The following is a 14,283-nucleotide window of genomic DNA, read 5'->3' as shown; positions in this document are numbered from 1 at the left end:
ATTGTTTGAGTGTAATCAAAACCTTTCATGACAAGTGCAAATCTATATACGCTCATATCATCGATAAATTCGAGCTCACTCACACGCTTTTGATGATGAGTCTTTCTGCCATGAAGGAAGACTATCAAATAAAGAAGAAAATAGGTTAGCGAGGTTCTTGCTGAGCCTGGATATTTGGCCGATACATCTGGCTGTTTTTCGCGCAAGATGGTGTTTGTATACCAAACTCAATTAACATTAATTTGAATAATGCGGGGTGCCATTCTAAGAAAAACTATGGGTTTGATTGTATGCGTCGATTATGGAAAGAGGCGACTCCAGTGTGCCCGGACGTTGTCATTCCACCTGCACCGAAAAGCGAAATAAGCAGCATAACTTTTGTTGCGAAAAGGCTAAAGGCCAAACCCTTACAAAAACACCCTTATAGAAATTACAAAATACATCCAAATTCTTGGGGTGCCAAAGTCTTCTTCTTCTTGCATCCACCGTCGGCTCGCCGTAAGAAAGCTCGTTGCCGCCTCTGGGCCTCCATCTTAGCGGAGCAAACTTGCTTAAATCTAGGAGCTTATCGAAGTAACGACCGAGAAGATCGACGTAGATTAGAAGATGCCTACGATATGCGTTGGAAATCGCCCTCCCGGAGAAGAAAACAACGGAAAGGGCCTGTAGAACTCCCCAGTTTCGGCCAGACGGAGACGAGGAACAAAACCTCACACACTCTTCGACGAGGCAGAGACTGGTCAACATTCATTGTCGGTCGAAATTGGAGGTGGAGGACCAAGAGGTACAACCACGTTGTCCGCTCCGTAGGATAGCGTGACCAAGACAAATTTATAGAAAAATACGCCAGACCTGAAGAACTAGATATGAGGACTCGTCCACACGTCTCTTGGCGATACGAGCAAGCATCACCAAAACGAGGGAGCAACATAACTTGCCAGGACTTTTGTTAAGCGCACGGTAGTGCAGTGGCGGTGCTACATGTTGTTTATGATGTCAATCGACATCATAAAATTTGGCTTAGCTTCACTAATACACTACTGTCTAACTATATACTCCCTCCGTTCCTAAATGTAAGTCTTTGTAGAGATTTCACTATGGACCACATACGGATGTATATGGATGCATTTTAGAGTGTAGATTCAATCATTTTGCTCCGTATATGGTTCATAGTGAAATCTCTCCAAAGACTTGTATTTAGAAATGAAGGGAGCTTTGACATCTCTCCTAGCACCGCCACTGCGGTAGTGGCGAGGTTATAATCATGTCAATGTCTTATGTTAGCCTACAGGTTCACTTAGGTACTTTTATGCCATGCCTCTAAGACTGATCATGAATGTTAAGTTGTGGTACATGAACTGAGGGCAATGCATACGTCAACGGCGAACTAAAAAAAATGGAATCTCTACAAAAATTTATATTTAAGAACGAAGAGAGTACAGTACTGTGTATGTGCGGCGCGGCTCTATATAGTGATGGATGCACGGGCCGGAACTCGGTCATTTCTTGCTGGAACGAATTGACCTTGGCATCTTTTGCGCACATGCTCGGATGATTCCCTTTTGTGCAAATAACAAGGTTACCCTGCAACGATAGACAATACTAGCGCTATACAACCAGTACGATGGAGAGAATATTCTCGTTAGCGTACACAAGAAGAACGAACCCTTGGGCGGGCCGGTTCCCTCCCATGGGCCTGTATCGGCAAGCTGCCTCGATGCACTTGGGTCTTTGAGTTCCTTCCACCCATTTTTATTCCATGCCCCCGATCTCTTTCTTTCGTTCTTTGCATAAAGGCGGCAATGCAAACCGAGCAACTGGAAGGAATCCCCGCACCACGATAATCACGAAGCGCGACGCAAGCGCCACAACTCAACTCCCCCACTGACTGCCTGTCTCCTCCCCAAACCCCGCGCCGCCCAAGCGCCTCCTCGCCGCCGCCGCCGCCGGACCCAGCTAGGGTTCCGGCGAGCTCGCGGCCTCGCCGCCCCGCCGCGCCTCCTTCCTCGAGGGCTCCGCTCCTCGGTGAGGGCGCCCGCCCCTGCGCCCCCTTGCTGGGTGCGTGTGATCTACGCTGTCCCGTTTCAGTTTACGGCGGGTCTGTTCGGGTATTGGTTCCGTTTGTCTGTGGGGATTCCTTCGCCGGTGTTTGCGCGTGATTCGGCCTCGCGATTTTGTGCTGCTACGAGCTTGTTAGTGCTGGTCTGTGATTTTTATTTTATTTTATTCGGGCGAATACCGAATATGTGCTGTCTTGCTTTTTTAGCTGGCCGGACCAGGGAATGCTGCTTTGCACATATTCTTGGCTCCAGGGAGGCTCGCATTGTTTAAATTGAGACGATTTCCCGATGGCTTGTAGTTGTGGACGAGCGGTTGCGAGCAGCAATTAATAATCGTGAGAGCGATGTGTTTGTTTATTGGGTGGACCTTGAATGGTTAGCGTTGTTGATGTGGGGCAACTATAGGCGCTTGCCGTGACACGACACAGCAAGGAGCGTTGGATTGTTGGCTGGTGGTCCTGCAGCTAGTTTCCACTCTGGCCACATATGCTGCTTATCTGGGTTAGCTGTTGTGTCAGTGGGCGGCTTATTGTCTGAGTTGAGTTTCATACTTTGCTACGAGCGCACAATCTGTTCGTCGAATTATCTATGAAGCTGCCACTAAGTGACAGTGTGTCCTCTCTCCTCTGTGTTTTACTGCTTGCTGTTGTCTACGATTTGCTATTGTTATTGAATCCGGTCTAATCCACTATTGTCTCTTTATAGATTTGGTAGCAGCTATGCAAAAGGATACAGGCTCTGGTGATGTTTCTCCTTCTCATGTAGGACGTGTTAGACATCGGAGGCGCCCTAATGAGGTTAGCTGTGTCCTCAAGATATTTTTCTTTTCGAATTTTGTTCCATGCGTGTCTGGCTTATTTCATGTTTTACCAGTTTGGAAAGCTCTTTATTTCAAAGTATGCTGTTGCATTCACGCTATGTGTAGGTCTGCTTTTCAACAAAGTTGTTGATTTTTTTCTTGCAAATTTTGTTTACTAATGTGATGGCTATGCTACAAACATCTTAGAGCTACACTAAAAGGAAAACACCACCTCAACTTCCTTAAAAGGTGCCTGTACTGTGCATAAAATGTGATGGCTGTACTACAAACATCTTAGAGCTACACTAAAAGGAAAACACCACCTCAACTTCCTTAAAAGGTGCCTGTACTGTACATAAAAGAGAATCTTGTGCTGCTATTGCTCAGTTGCTTTGTTTACCAGTCATTCATTTATTTCGTTGATAATGGAGTATCTTTTTTGGAGCTAATCTTATATTTTTCTTCAGACTGCCACCGATGGGAATAGAGCCAATGGGACGGTTTTGCTTGTCAGCGACCAGAACAAGTACAAGTCAATGCTTATCCGTACATATTCAAGTTTGTGGATGATTGGAGGCTTTGTGTTCGTAGTTTATATGGGTCATCTTTATATCTGGGCCATGGTGGTTGTGATTCAAATATTTATGGCAACAGAGCTTTTTAACCTACTCAGAAGATCCAGCGAAGAGAAACAACTGCCAGGGTTCAGGCTCCTGAATTGGTATACTATTATTTTGAACCAGAAAATTGCTAATGACTTACCTTCCACCAATTTAATACATTTCGAAAGTACATATATTTTTGTGTGAACAAGTCCTATCACTTCTTGGCAGGCACTTCTTCTTCACGGCAATGTTGTTTACTTATGGGCGTTTTCTTAGCCGGGAGCTTGTTAACACAGTAACTTCAGATCACTTGCTGTATAAGCTCGTCAGCGGCCTAATAAAGTATCAGATGTTTATTTGCTATTTTCTTTATATTGCAGGTAAGGCTCGATACATTTTGCAATATGCAAATGATTTCCATTGATGATGATTTGTTTAAAAACTTCCATGTCATTTTAAGAATATTTTTGGCTTATAACATTATTCTAACATACTAAGGGCATCTCCAACGCTGTCCCTCAAAACACCCGCATACGTTAGGACCGAGCTGTCCGGACATAGTTTGCCATCCAAAGCAGACCCGTATTTGTCCGCGGATGCGTCCTTGTCCGAATTCCCGCAAACCGGAAGCGAACCTGGGGAAGGTTTGCGGGAGTCCGGACATCCGCCTGGCCAATCAAAAGCCACCACGTACCCTCTCTCCTCTCTGTCCGCGCAGGATGGCGGAAGGCCGCTGCTATTTGACTGAAGGAGAACAACGTAAAGCATGTTTGGTGGAAGCTGCTACTTGTATGAACAACGTGATTAGTGTTAGCCGCTTTGGCTAGCTAGGCTATTTGGCGGAAGCTGCTTTGGCTAGCTATGCTATTTGGCGGAAGCTGCTAGTGAGCAACATGATTAATTAGTGTTTGGCTGTTTGGCGGAAGCTGCTTTGGCTAGCATGTTTTGGCAGAAGCTGCTAGCTACGTGACTACTTGTATGCACCGGAATGCTAAGATATTTGGCAGAAAGCTGTTGCCCGTTGCCGCTGCTATCTTTTTTAAGTTAATAGAGGCGGACATTTGAGGTATAGGGTTGGATGGCTGACTTCCGTATTCATTCTGCGGACGCGTCTGGAAGCGCCCGCGGATGTTTGCGGTGTCTGTTTTGAGGGATTGCGTTGGAGATGCCCTAATATGTGTAAAGAGCTTATTGAAAACAGAGTAATAGACTATGTCCTACCCATGACATTTATAGCCTGCTTGGTACTGAATATTGGAGGAATGGAAGTTCTACATTATTTTACCTATTTTGGATGGGTGTTAGGGGTTTGCAAAGGTCAATAACTAAAGTTCTGTGTAAAACACAATTTTCTGGAAAAGCTGGTTTCTTTTAATTTTGTAATTTGCTTGGTTGCATGAGTTTCGCTTAGATATTCCTTTCTTGGAACCTGCTTGTCATATCTTGTTAATTTCTAGTTTATATCTGGCATAAAACTAATATATAACTCTCATGATCCAGGATTTGTATGGTTTATTTTGACTCTGAAGAAGAAGACATACAATTATCAGTTCAAACAGTATGCCTGGACGCACATGATCCTTTTAACGGTTTTTGCCCAATCTTCTTTCACCGTGGCAAATATATTTGAAGGGATGTTCTGGTAAGCCATATATTTACCTTGTTAGCATACTATTGTCTACAATTTTGACTTTCTGACTTCACTGAAATGTCTGGTTATTTCTACCTAGTTCTGACATTTAGCATGTATTTATTTAGTCTAGTTCAAACATTGAAGCTTCCTCACCTAAAAAGCACCCGAAGTTGGTAAAGTAACTTCAAGAGGCCTAATTTCCTGTACAGCTGTAAAAACTATTTTGCCATGAAATCCTGAACCTCTTTAACTTTATAGGAATTTCCCATACACTGGGTTGGCCATATTGACCTATTTGAGATTTTGTTCTGGTAGAAGTACGTGTTTGTATCTCTCAACCTACCACTTTAAGAACATTCAGGTCCCAACCAGAAAGAAAATAAAATAAAAAAGGGAAAGAACTTAGGAGTGCTGGCGCAACAGGCAACAACTATGATCATACGTGTACCATGTTGCTGTTTAATTTCTGTGCGTTGCTATTTCCATTTTGTACTATATCTATTATGGAGGTTAGATTTTTATTTTCATGCTTAAGTTAAGCTACTTTATATAGCACACACTGTTGAATAAGTTGTCCAATTTGGTTCTATGCATGCTAATTAAGCGAGTTACTTTGATATTTTAGCCTGTACATTTCACAAACTCCATACATCTTCAATTCTATGCCTGCACAGGTTTCTTCTCCCTGCTTCGCTCATTGTGATCAATGACATTGCTGCGTATTTATTTGGGTTTTTTCTCGGGAGAACACCATTGATCAAGTTATCACCAAAGAAAACATGGGAAGGTTTTATTGGTGCATCGGTGACAACCATCATCTCTGCTTTTCTGGTGAGACGAGAGCCTTGAATTATATACAAGATTACTCTTCCCATGCTTACCTTTCCCTTTTTTGGCAGTTGGCAAACGTAATGGGTCATTTTCAGTGGTTAACCTGCCCAAGAAAGGTAAGATGATTTTTCTTAAGAATGTGATTGTTGTGATAAATAGTTAGGCTGTTGAATTTGTTCTTAAATTTATCATGAAAATATTTTCAGGACCTGTCGACAGGATGGCTTACCTGTGATCCCGGTTCTATGTTTAAGCCAGAGCATTACTTTTTGGGGGATTGGGTGCCACAATGGGTAAGAACATCCTTTCAATTTGTTAGTTTGACACTGTCTTATTCTACTACAAGCTTATGTGCTTCCCGAGTCAGTTTACTCTGCTTTCATCCTACGTGGCCATGATATGGGGTTGACATGCAAGTGGTTTTGGATGACATATCAACCAATCAGGAGCTAACCAAAAAAACATGGTGGGTCTACATGCTATCTTGAAATTTCCTTCCATTTCTCCATCCCTTCCTCCTTGCTGCCCTCCCTCACTACCCCACCTTGATCTGCTGCTCCCAAACACCGCCCGAATTGTCCCCATTGTGGCGGAATCTGACCTCGGCACTGCTCTCCTGGTCGCCTTCTCACTCACATGAACAGTAGGAAGGGCATGTTTGCTCTCAATGTGTGCTTGCTCGATGCATGGAATCAGCAATGACAGGCACTTGTGTGAGCCTTGATTTGCATGGCTTATGCAGACATGATTTTTCCTGGTAACCGAATGAACTTTCCAGCTTTTCTCTTTTTGAAAAAAGGCGGGCTATACAAAAGTCCAAATCGGCCGTGAGCAAGTTTAGTGAGTTGTCAAGAGAGTAATCTCTGGCAGCGGCCACAAACGAGTGTCACTGGCTTATACTCAGACTTCTGTAGATATAGAGAGGGGTAACGCTGTGTTTGACAAGAAAAAAATGTGTACCTCCCACTTCTAGTACCCCAGTATCTTCAGGCCACGCTGTCTGTCCACCTCTGCACAGCAAGTCGTGACTTGTTGTGGATGCTGATGTATCTCGCAAGTGGCATCCACAGAGTTTGACATGTGCGCGCCATGTATGCTAAAACCACAGGGATTTGGGTAGGGTTAAACCTGGTACTTGAATGTCCAGAGTTTATCCCCTTTTTGATCCTTGAAACCTTGAAAGGTCAAACAACCATAATCACGTCATGCGCATGTGATCAAGTTCTTGATTGAATGAACAAACTATTTTCTTCTTCCATATCCATCAAATTCCCCTGCTTGGTGTATTCATGCAACTTGATCATAATAACTGATGTATTTATTTTAGTCTATTGTTTTGTCATTGGGTTTGTATCATGTTTCCAGAGTTTCTGAATTTAATACTTTTCTCCTGGCAGTTTCCATGGAAAGAAGTTTTCCTTTTACCCGTGCAGTGGCATGCTTTAGCCCTTGGGTTGTTTGCATCGATAATAGCACCATTTGGAGGATTTTTCGCAAGTGGCTTCAAGAGGGCTTTTAAAATAAAGGTGCGTACTGCCTCGTTATTTTTCTCTCTTTATAGGAATACTGAAGTATGGAGATTATACACTGTTTCACTATGATTTATCTGCAAATTTTGTAGGATTTTGGCGACAGTATACCTGGGCATGGTGGAATTACTGACCGAATGGATTGTCAAGTAAGTTGAAGGAAGTTCCTTACGATTCAATATCTAGCCTGTGCAGTTTAGCTGAACAAATGTGATTTTTCATGCATTTTCGCAGATGGTCATGGCAGTCTTTGCATACATATATCACCAATCATTTATCTCACCCCACAATTTCTCTGTTGACACAATCTTGGATCAGGTCAGTATTGTATCTTGTTTTCATATCATGATCTGTTATCCTGGGTGATTCTCATGCATTGCCGACTTTTGGCCATCCAGATTGTAAGAAACCTAACCTACGAGGAGCAGAAGTCCTTATACCAGCAACTAGGAGAGATCTTCCGTGAAAGGCAGTTTATGCAAAGCTGAAGATTTATTTGCATGAACCACACAACCACACAAGACAGCTGCGTATGGTTCATTATGTAGTTCTAGATCTATGTACAGCATCATAGCTCCTCTGTACCGTGATAGAGTGATGTCCTTATCCAGACCATTGTACAGAACGGAGTGTGGATAGGGGTTTAGGTTCTTGATCCGCTCTCCACTTATGTTGCTTCTTTTAATCATCTGCGCTAATTCTCTCCTTGTTCGTTATCATCAGTGTTCTTGTAAAAACAGAGCTGGAAATGCTTATTCGTGTATATCACTTTGTCGGTCTTCGCATCAAATATTTTGTAAGCCCTTAGTTTGCCAGTGTCCTTTGTTTTTTTGAGGAACCCTGTCTTGCTCGTTAAACAGTCACGGACTCGAATTGATCGTTGGGGTGCAATGGCAAATGTTTCTTGTCTCGTAATTTCTGCTCCTTGCGCAAATTATTTTTTTGGAAAGCTCGTGCCAAACATCTGTTGTCTCGGATAATTCCTGCTCGCGCAGCATGATAGAGATTTTAGTGAGTACTACCTCCTTCCTAAAATGTGAGGTGCGCTTTGACTTTTCTGGTCTTCATCGTATAACTTTGACTATGATTTTCACTTGTTGTATGTCCACTAAATTTGTATAAATATACATGAAATAACACTGTTTTGCAAGACAAATATGATATTATTGGTTACATATTCGATGCATGCATTTTTAGGCTAGTCATGCTTGAGAGTAACTTAGTCTATGTTACTATCTCCATAGTGGGTACTATAGTTCTGGTTTATTGGTCTCCATTGTATTTTGTGCCAAATTTTGACCATAAATATAACTAACAAAATATTCATGCATGTCATAAAAAATTATATCATTGAAAACTATGTTCAAATGCGAATCCAACGATATAATTTTTGTTGACATGCACTAACATTTGTCAGTTAAATCTTTGATCAAAATTTAGCATAAATTACAAAATGGCCAATAAACCAGGACGAAGGTAGTAGTAACATATATGTGGTATCATGCAAGCCTTCACTTATTTAGACGTAGACTCATCTTGTCTCGGGGTGTGTGATGTTACGGTAACATATTTATGTTACCTCAAACCTTTCTTTCCTCATTAATTGCTTGCCACATTAGCAAATTCATTTTGATATACGTTATGTTACTAGCTAAGTTACTCCCACTATGACTAGCCTTAGACTAGCCACAATGGGAATAATTTCAGCAGTAACATCGAGTCCAACTCAGCAAATTTTCTTACGTGGCAATGAGTTAATGAGGAGAGAGGTAGTTTGAGTAACTTAGCTAGTTACTGTAACATCACATGTCCCAATGCAACATGAGTCTATAACCTAATAAATAAAGCTTTGTATGAAACCACACTTGTTACTACCCACTATGAAGGTAGTAACATAGTCTAGGGATATGTGTATGTTACTCTCCACTGTGGCTAGTCTTAAACCTCTTCCAATGCACAAGTGCTTAAATGAGGTGCTAAGCACATTAAATAGTTTAGCAACTATAGTCCCCAATGCATAGGTGCTTAACTTGTTAGGCTGCTGCCAATGGACCGGTGCTTAGATGGGGTGCTAAGCATATTAAATAGCTTAGCAACCAAACTCCCCAATGCATAGGTGCTTAGCTTCTTGTAGCTAAGCTCTCTTCATTTAATTAGTCCAAGGATCTTTTGTAGTATATAAACTTTGTGGCATATTTATGCTACGTATTAAGCAAATAATATCCCTTGAGGAAAACACATGGAAATATAGTTGACTTGAGTCCATACATAAAGTGCCAAAAAAATATTATGAAAATACATGAAATTACACCTACAATTAATGGTGCTTAAAATAAATGATGATGATAATCTATTTTGGCCCAATTTTTTCCAAATATGCTCTACCAAATCAGTTTTGAGTGCTCTGTGAGTCCCACGATCTCGGATTCTTGCATCCCTTTGTAGCACCTGGGCGAATACCGGTATGTCGCCGTGTGTGAATACTGATGATAGAACAATGATGTCCCTGCCTCCTTGTTCAAATCAAGAATATTAGCCGCCGCTTCTTTTTCATCCTCGACTACCATATTGTGAAGAATGATGCAAGCTATCATGACCTTCTGGATATCACCCCGGTCATACAAACGTGCAGGACGACGCAAGATAGAGAATCGACCCTGCAAAACACCAAAAGCATGTTCCACATCCTTCCTTGCCCCTTCCTGATGTGCAAAAAACAACTTGTGCTTCTCCGTTTGTGGCATCGATATTGTCTTCACAAAAGCTGCCCATTCTGGGTATATCCCATCTACAAGGTAACAACCATGTTGATATTCCTTGTCATTTACAAAAAAGTTCACTCGAGGAGCTTGGCCTTTCAGTTGCTTGATAAACAATGGTGATTGATTTAGCACATTGATGTCATTGTTTGACCCAGCAATACCAAAGCAGGCATGCCATATCCGGAGATCTTGCGAAGCAACTGCCTCCAGAATAAGACTAGACCACCCTTTATCACCACGAGTAAATTGGCCCTTCCATGCAATAGGACATTTTTCCCAACGCCAATGCATACAATCCAGGCTTCCTAACATGCCAGGAAACCCACGGCCTTCGCCAATGCAGAGTAAGCGCTCTGTATCTTCAGTGTTGGGGCTTCGCAAATACTCTGCAGCATAGGTATCAATCACTCCTTGCACAAAGTTCTTCAAGCAATCAACTGCGGTAGTCTCGCCAATCTTGAGATATTCATCAAGACTATCTGCAGGCGTGCCATAAGCCAATTGGCGTGTTGCCGCCGTGCACTTTTGCAGTGGAGAGAGCCCTTCACGGTTAAGCGCATCTGTCCTTGTGGTGAAGTATGGAGACCACTCACCTAGCGCATTGACGAGCGAAGAAAGAGAGGTCGTCTCATCCTGAATCTTCTCCGATTTTTTTTGGCGCGGCAGAGAGGATTGTCGCGGAAGTAATCTCGTACAAGCTGTTGATGTGCTTCTTCACGCGGTCTATTCACGTATATCCTCGGACCACTTCTGCTAAGTGATCTTGCTTGAAGAGCCTCAAGTGTTCCCTTCAACTCCACAGCAATCTCCTCGGCGAAGGAGTCTAGCATGTCCTCCTCGGCTAGGAATTCATCAAGTGTGTATAACTCTGTTGGATATGTAGTGTTTCTGGCATCACTATCATGTTGTTGATCTGTATCATCAGGATCATCTGGTGGATGGTTATACATAGGCCTGAAACATGTAACAAACAAGACAACAATTGTACACATCAGAATAAGATCGAACAAGTTAAGTGACGAACTTCTCGTGATAAAAACAGAATTGCGTTTGATTTTGCTTCATCTACTAAAAATAGAGTAATTTTGTACACCCTAATCTTATTCTGTCTGAACCAATTTCTCATAGAACTTCAAATTGTCCGTGTACAACATCTGAAACTTCAGATCAATAGATCCTTATGCATTTCCATCAGATCAATAAAACTCAGTTTGGTTCTGTCAAAAAATTGTTGCCTGATAATTCGTATGAGTAGATAGCAATACCTTGAAATTACTTGTTGGTTCTAAACTGAACTGAACTCAGTTTGATCCTATATAAAAGGATTGCTACAGACGTATCTAGATGTAGTATAATCAACTACGTCCCTTCCAACTACAAGTAACTCTAAACTAAACTGAACTGAACCATTGTGTATTATGAGCTGAACTAGTACGTTCTGAAATCAATTAGAATGCCAATTATCAGTCAAATTTTGGCCACAGCCCAAGTCTGATGCAGAGAAAAATCTCATCTAAGCAAGAATGGGAGGGACAAAGCATGAGGCGCACTAGGATACAGAACAAAAGAGTATTCTGATTTGTGAAAGGACGATACCATCGAGCAGATTGTGGCTGGCCGGCGGAGCTAGTTCTGTAGTATCCTGATACAAGCTAGTGTCCATTGCATCAATGCTGATACTATTGTCATACTAAATTCCTTCAACTGCCTAAAACAAAATCAACTAGTAGTACATTCTGTAAGATTTTTAGATGGGCAATGTACAAAAGAAATCGTGGACTGTAGTTTTTATGACAAAGTTGCAGGAATCTGGGACTAGGCCATGCCGTTGAGATCACATACTATTTATATCAGACTCAATTCTACATGGTTCAGACTTCAGACTATCAATTATCTATGGTTCAGATGATATGCTATTCAGATTAGAGTCTCGATGCTATGGTTCAGTCTATCAATTACATATTGTTCAAACTATCAATTAGCAAGAAGCAGAGAAAAAACCCATCTAAGCATGGACAGGAGAGAGCAAGCACATGGTGAAATTGAACGTTTTGAAACAAACTAGCGGATCTTTTTTTTGTGAAAAGAATTAATTACCTTTGAGCCGTCTGTGAGTGGCCGGAGGAGCTCCCGGCTGCGGTGAACTGAACTTGTGGCGCCAGTGGCGAACTGAACTGAACTGGACGGTCCATGCAGGCTCGAGGGTCCGCCGGAGCTTCAACGACCAGGCAGAACGACGGCTGACGCGGCGATTGAGAGGCGTGGCAGCACCGCACGGTGAGGACGAAGTGGCTGCGCTGGGGCGGCGGCGCACGGCGAGGAGGAAGAGGAGGCGAAGGCGCCGCTCGGTCGCTGGGAAGAAGGGGATAAAAACAGAAGAGACGAAGGTATACGACGCTTCACACGGGATCGAATTTACTGCGTTTTCACCTAGGGTCGTGTCCTTGGAGTCGTTCCTTCGTGGGGTTACCGGTTCGTTCTCTCTCCTCCTTAATTAACCTGCCACGTATGAATTTTGCTAAGCACCGATCCAGGTTGGAGCACTGGGACTAGCCTAAGCTCTCTTCATTTAATGAATTAATTAATAAACTTTGCATTGGTGAGTTTGCTTCATTTAAATGATTTGCCTAGATTCGCATGCTTGACGTTGGTTTTTCTTAGGGTCACCAAACTCATCTCTCTTCTCTTAATTGTCTTGCCATATCAGATTTTTCGTCTAGCGGCGGTGCCCATTGGGCTACCCATATGCACAGGGATACAGGCAAAAAATTGGCTAGTAATACATATCTAAATAAAAAAACTCAGTGCATCAGGGTGGCCCAGAAATGATGCATCAGGGTCGGCCCGTTTCAGCGACGCGTCCGCGGCCCAACACAGCAGTACGCCTGTGTACGCACTCACGCTGTTCGCTTACCGATCCACCTCCTCATGTAGTCACCGCACGTATAGCTCCACTCAAAAGAAAAAACGTACTAGTCACGTATCCTTTTTTTTGATAAACTACTACGTATCCTAATCAATCCATCTTCCACGAAAAATAACTAATTGATCCATCTCCCTCAAAAAAGAAAAACCAATCGATCCGTAGACTATCAATCGATTAGAGCATCTTCAAGCGGCGTATAAAAGTTTCGCGTGCTAAAATAGTTTTAGTGCGCCACTTGTCGGGGATATCATGCGACATATGCCGGGGGTGGCTTATCATGGATGGGGACAAGAGTACGTCGCCGGGCTCTAGAAGCGGGAGTGAGTGAGACCGCATACGCCTGCGAATCTTACCCAGGTTCGGGGCTCTCCCAGGAGACAACACCCCTAGTCCTGCTCTGCGGGGTCTCCGCATGATCACTATCTCAATAAGGTAGCTACAAGCTTGCTCCCTGAACTGTTTAGTTAGAGGAGGAAGAAGAATAAGGCTAGCCCTACTTCACTCTCTCTATGTGGGTGTGTAGAAACTAAGGTGCTGAACCCTTTGCATGGGGTGACCTGGGGGTTTATATATGCCTACCCCCAGGGGTACAATGGTAATCCGGCCGGGTGTAGAACCCGGCCGTCAGTGTCTCTGGTCGCCGGCTTCTCCGCCGGCTGCTGGGGCCCGCCGACTGCCATGATCTCGGCCGACAGATAGGGCCCGCCGCCTGCGGGCCATGCTAACTGCTTTATACTGTAGCCTCGCCCCTGATGACGGGGGCTTCGTGGAGGGGAGCGTGGCTACAGTCCCACCGCCTGGCGGTCGCTCACTGTAGCCACACCCCGTCTTATCTGGTTAATGGCGCACATACTCCAATGGAGGGGGGGCCGCCTGCTAAGAGTCGGCCCACTCTCACGCCGCCTGCTCAGGGTCCGCCGCCTTCTGGTAGCTCACGGACAGGTAGGGCCCGCCGCCTGCAGGCCGTACCGACCGCCCGTCGTGGGAGCATGGCTCCCTCTGGCGTGGATGATGTCATGGGCTGCGTGGCCACAGTACCGCGCCGGGCGAGGGGTGTCCGCTTGGTACACCGCACTGTATCCACGCCCTGCCCTGGATTTGGGGGGGAGGCAGGTTGCACTGTAGCCACTCCCCGTCT

General features: G+C 43.7%; 2 pseudogenes; one reads left to right on the top strand and one right to left on the bottom strand.

Annotated features, from left to right (window-relative positions):
* The first annotated feature begins 2,369 nt into the window (after window positions 1–2,369).
* LOC123079225 (phosphatidate cytidylyltransferase 1-like) lies at window positions 2,370–8,288 on the top strand (annotated as a pseudogene).
* A 1,380-nt stretch (window positions 8,289–9,668) lies between these two features.
* LOC123074769 (uncharacterized) lies at window positions 9,669–12,601 on the bottom strand (annotated as a pseudogene).
* Window positions 12,602–14,283: the final 1,682 nt, after the last annotated feature.

This window comes from Triticum aestivum, chromosome 3D (genome assembly GCF_018294505.1).
Source record: "Triticum aestivum cultivar Chinese Spring chromosome 3D, IWGSC CS RefSeq v2.1, whole genome shotgun sequence".
Classification (NCBI taxonomy): domain Eukaryota; kingdom Viridiplantae; phylum Streptophyta; class Magnoliopsida; order Poales; family Poaceae; genus Triticum; species Triticum aestivum.
This window is presented reverse-complemented; position numbering and strand designations above follow the sequence as displayed.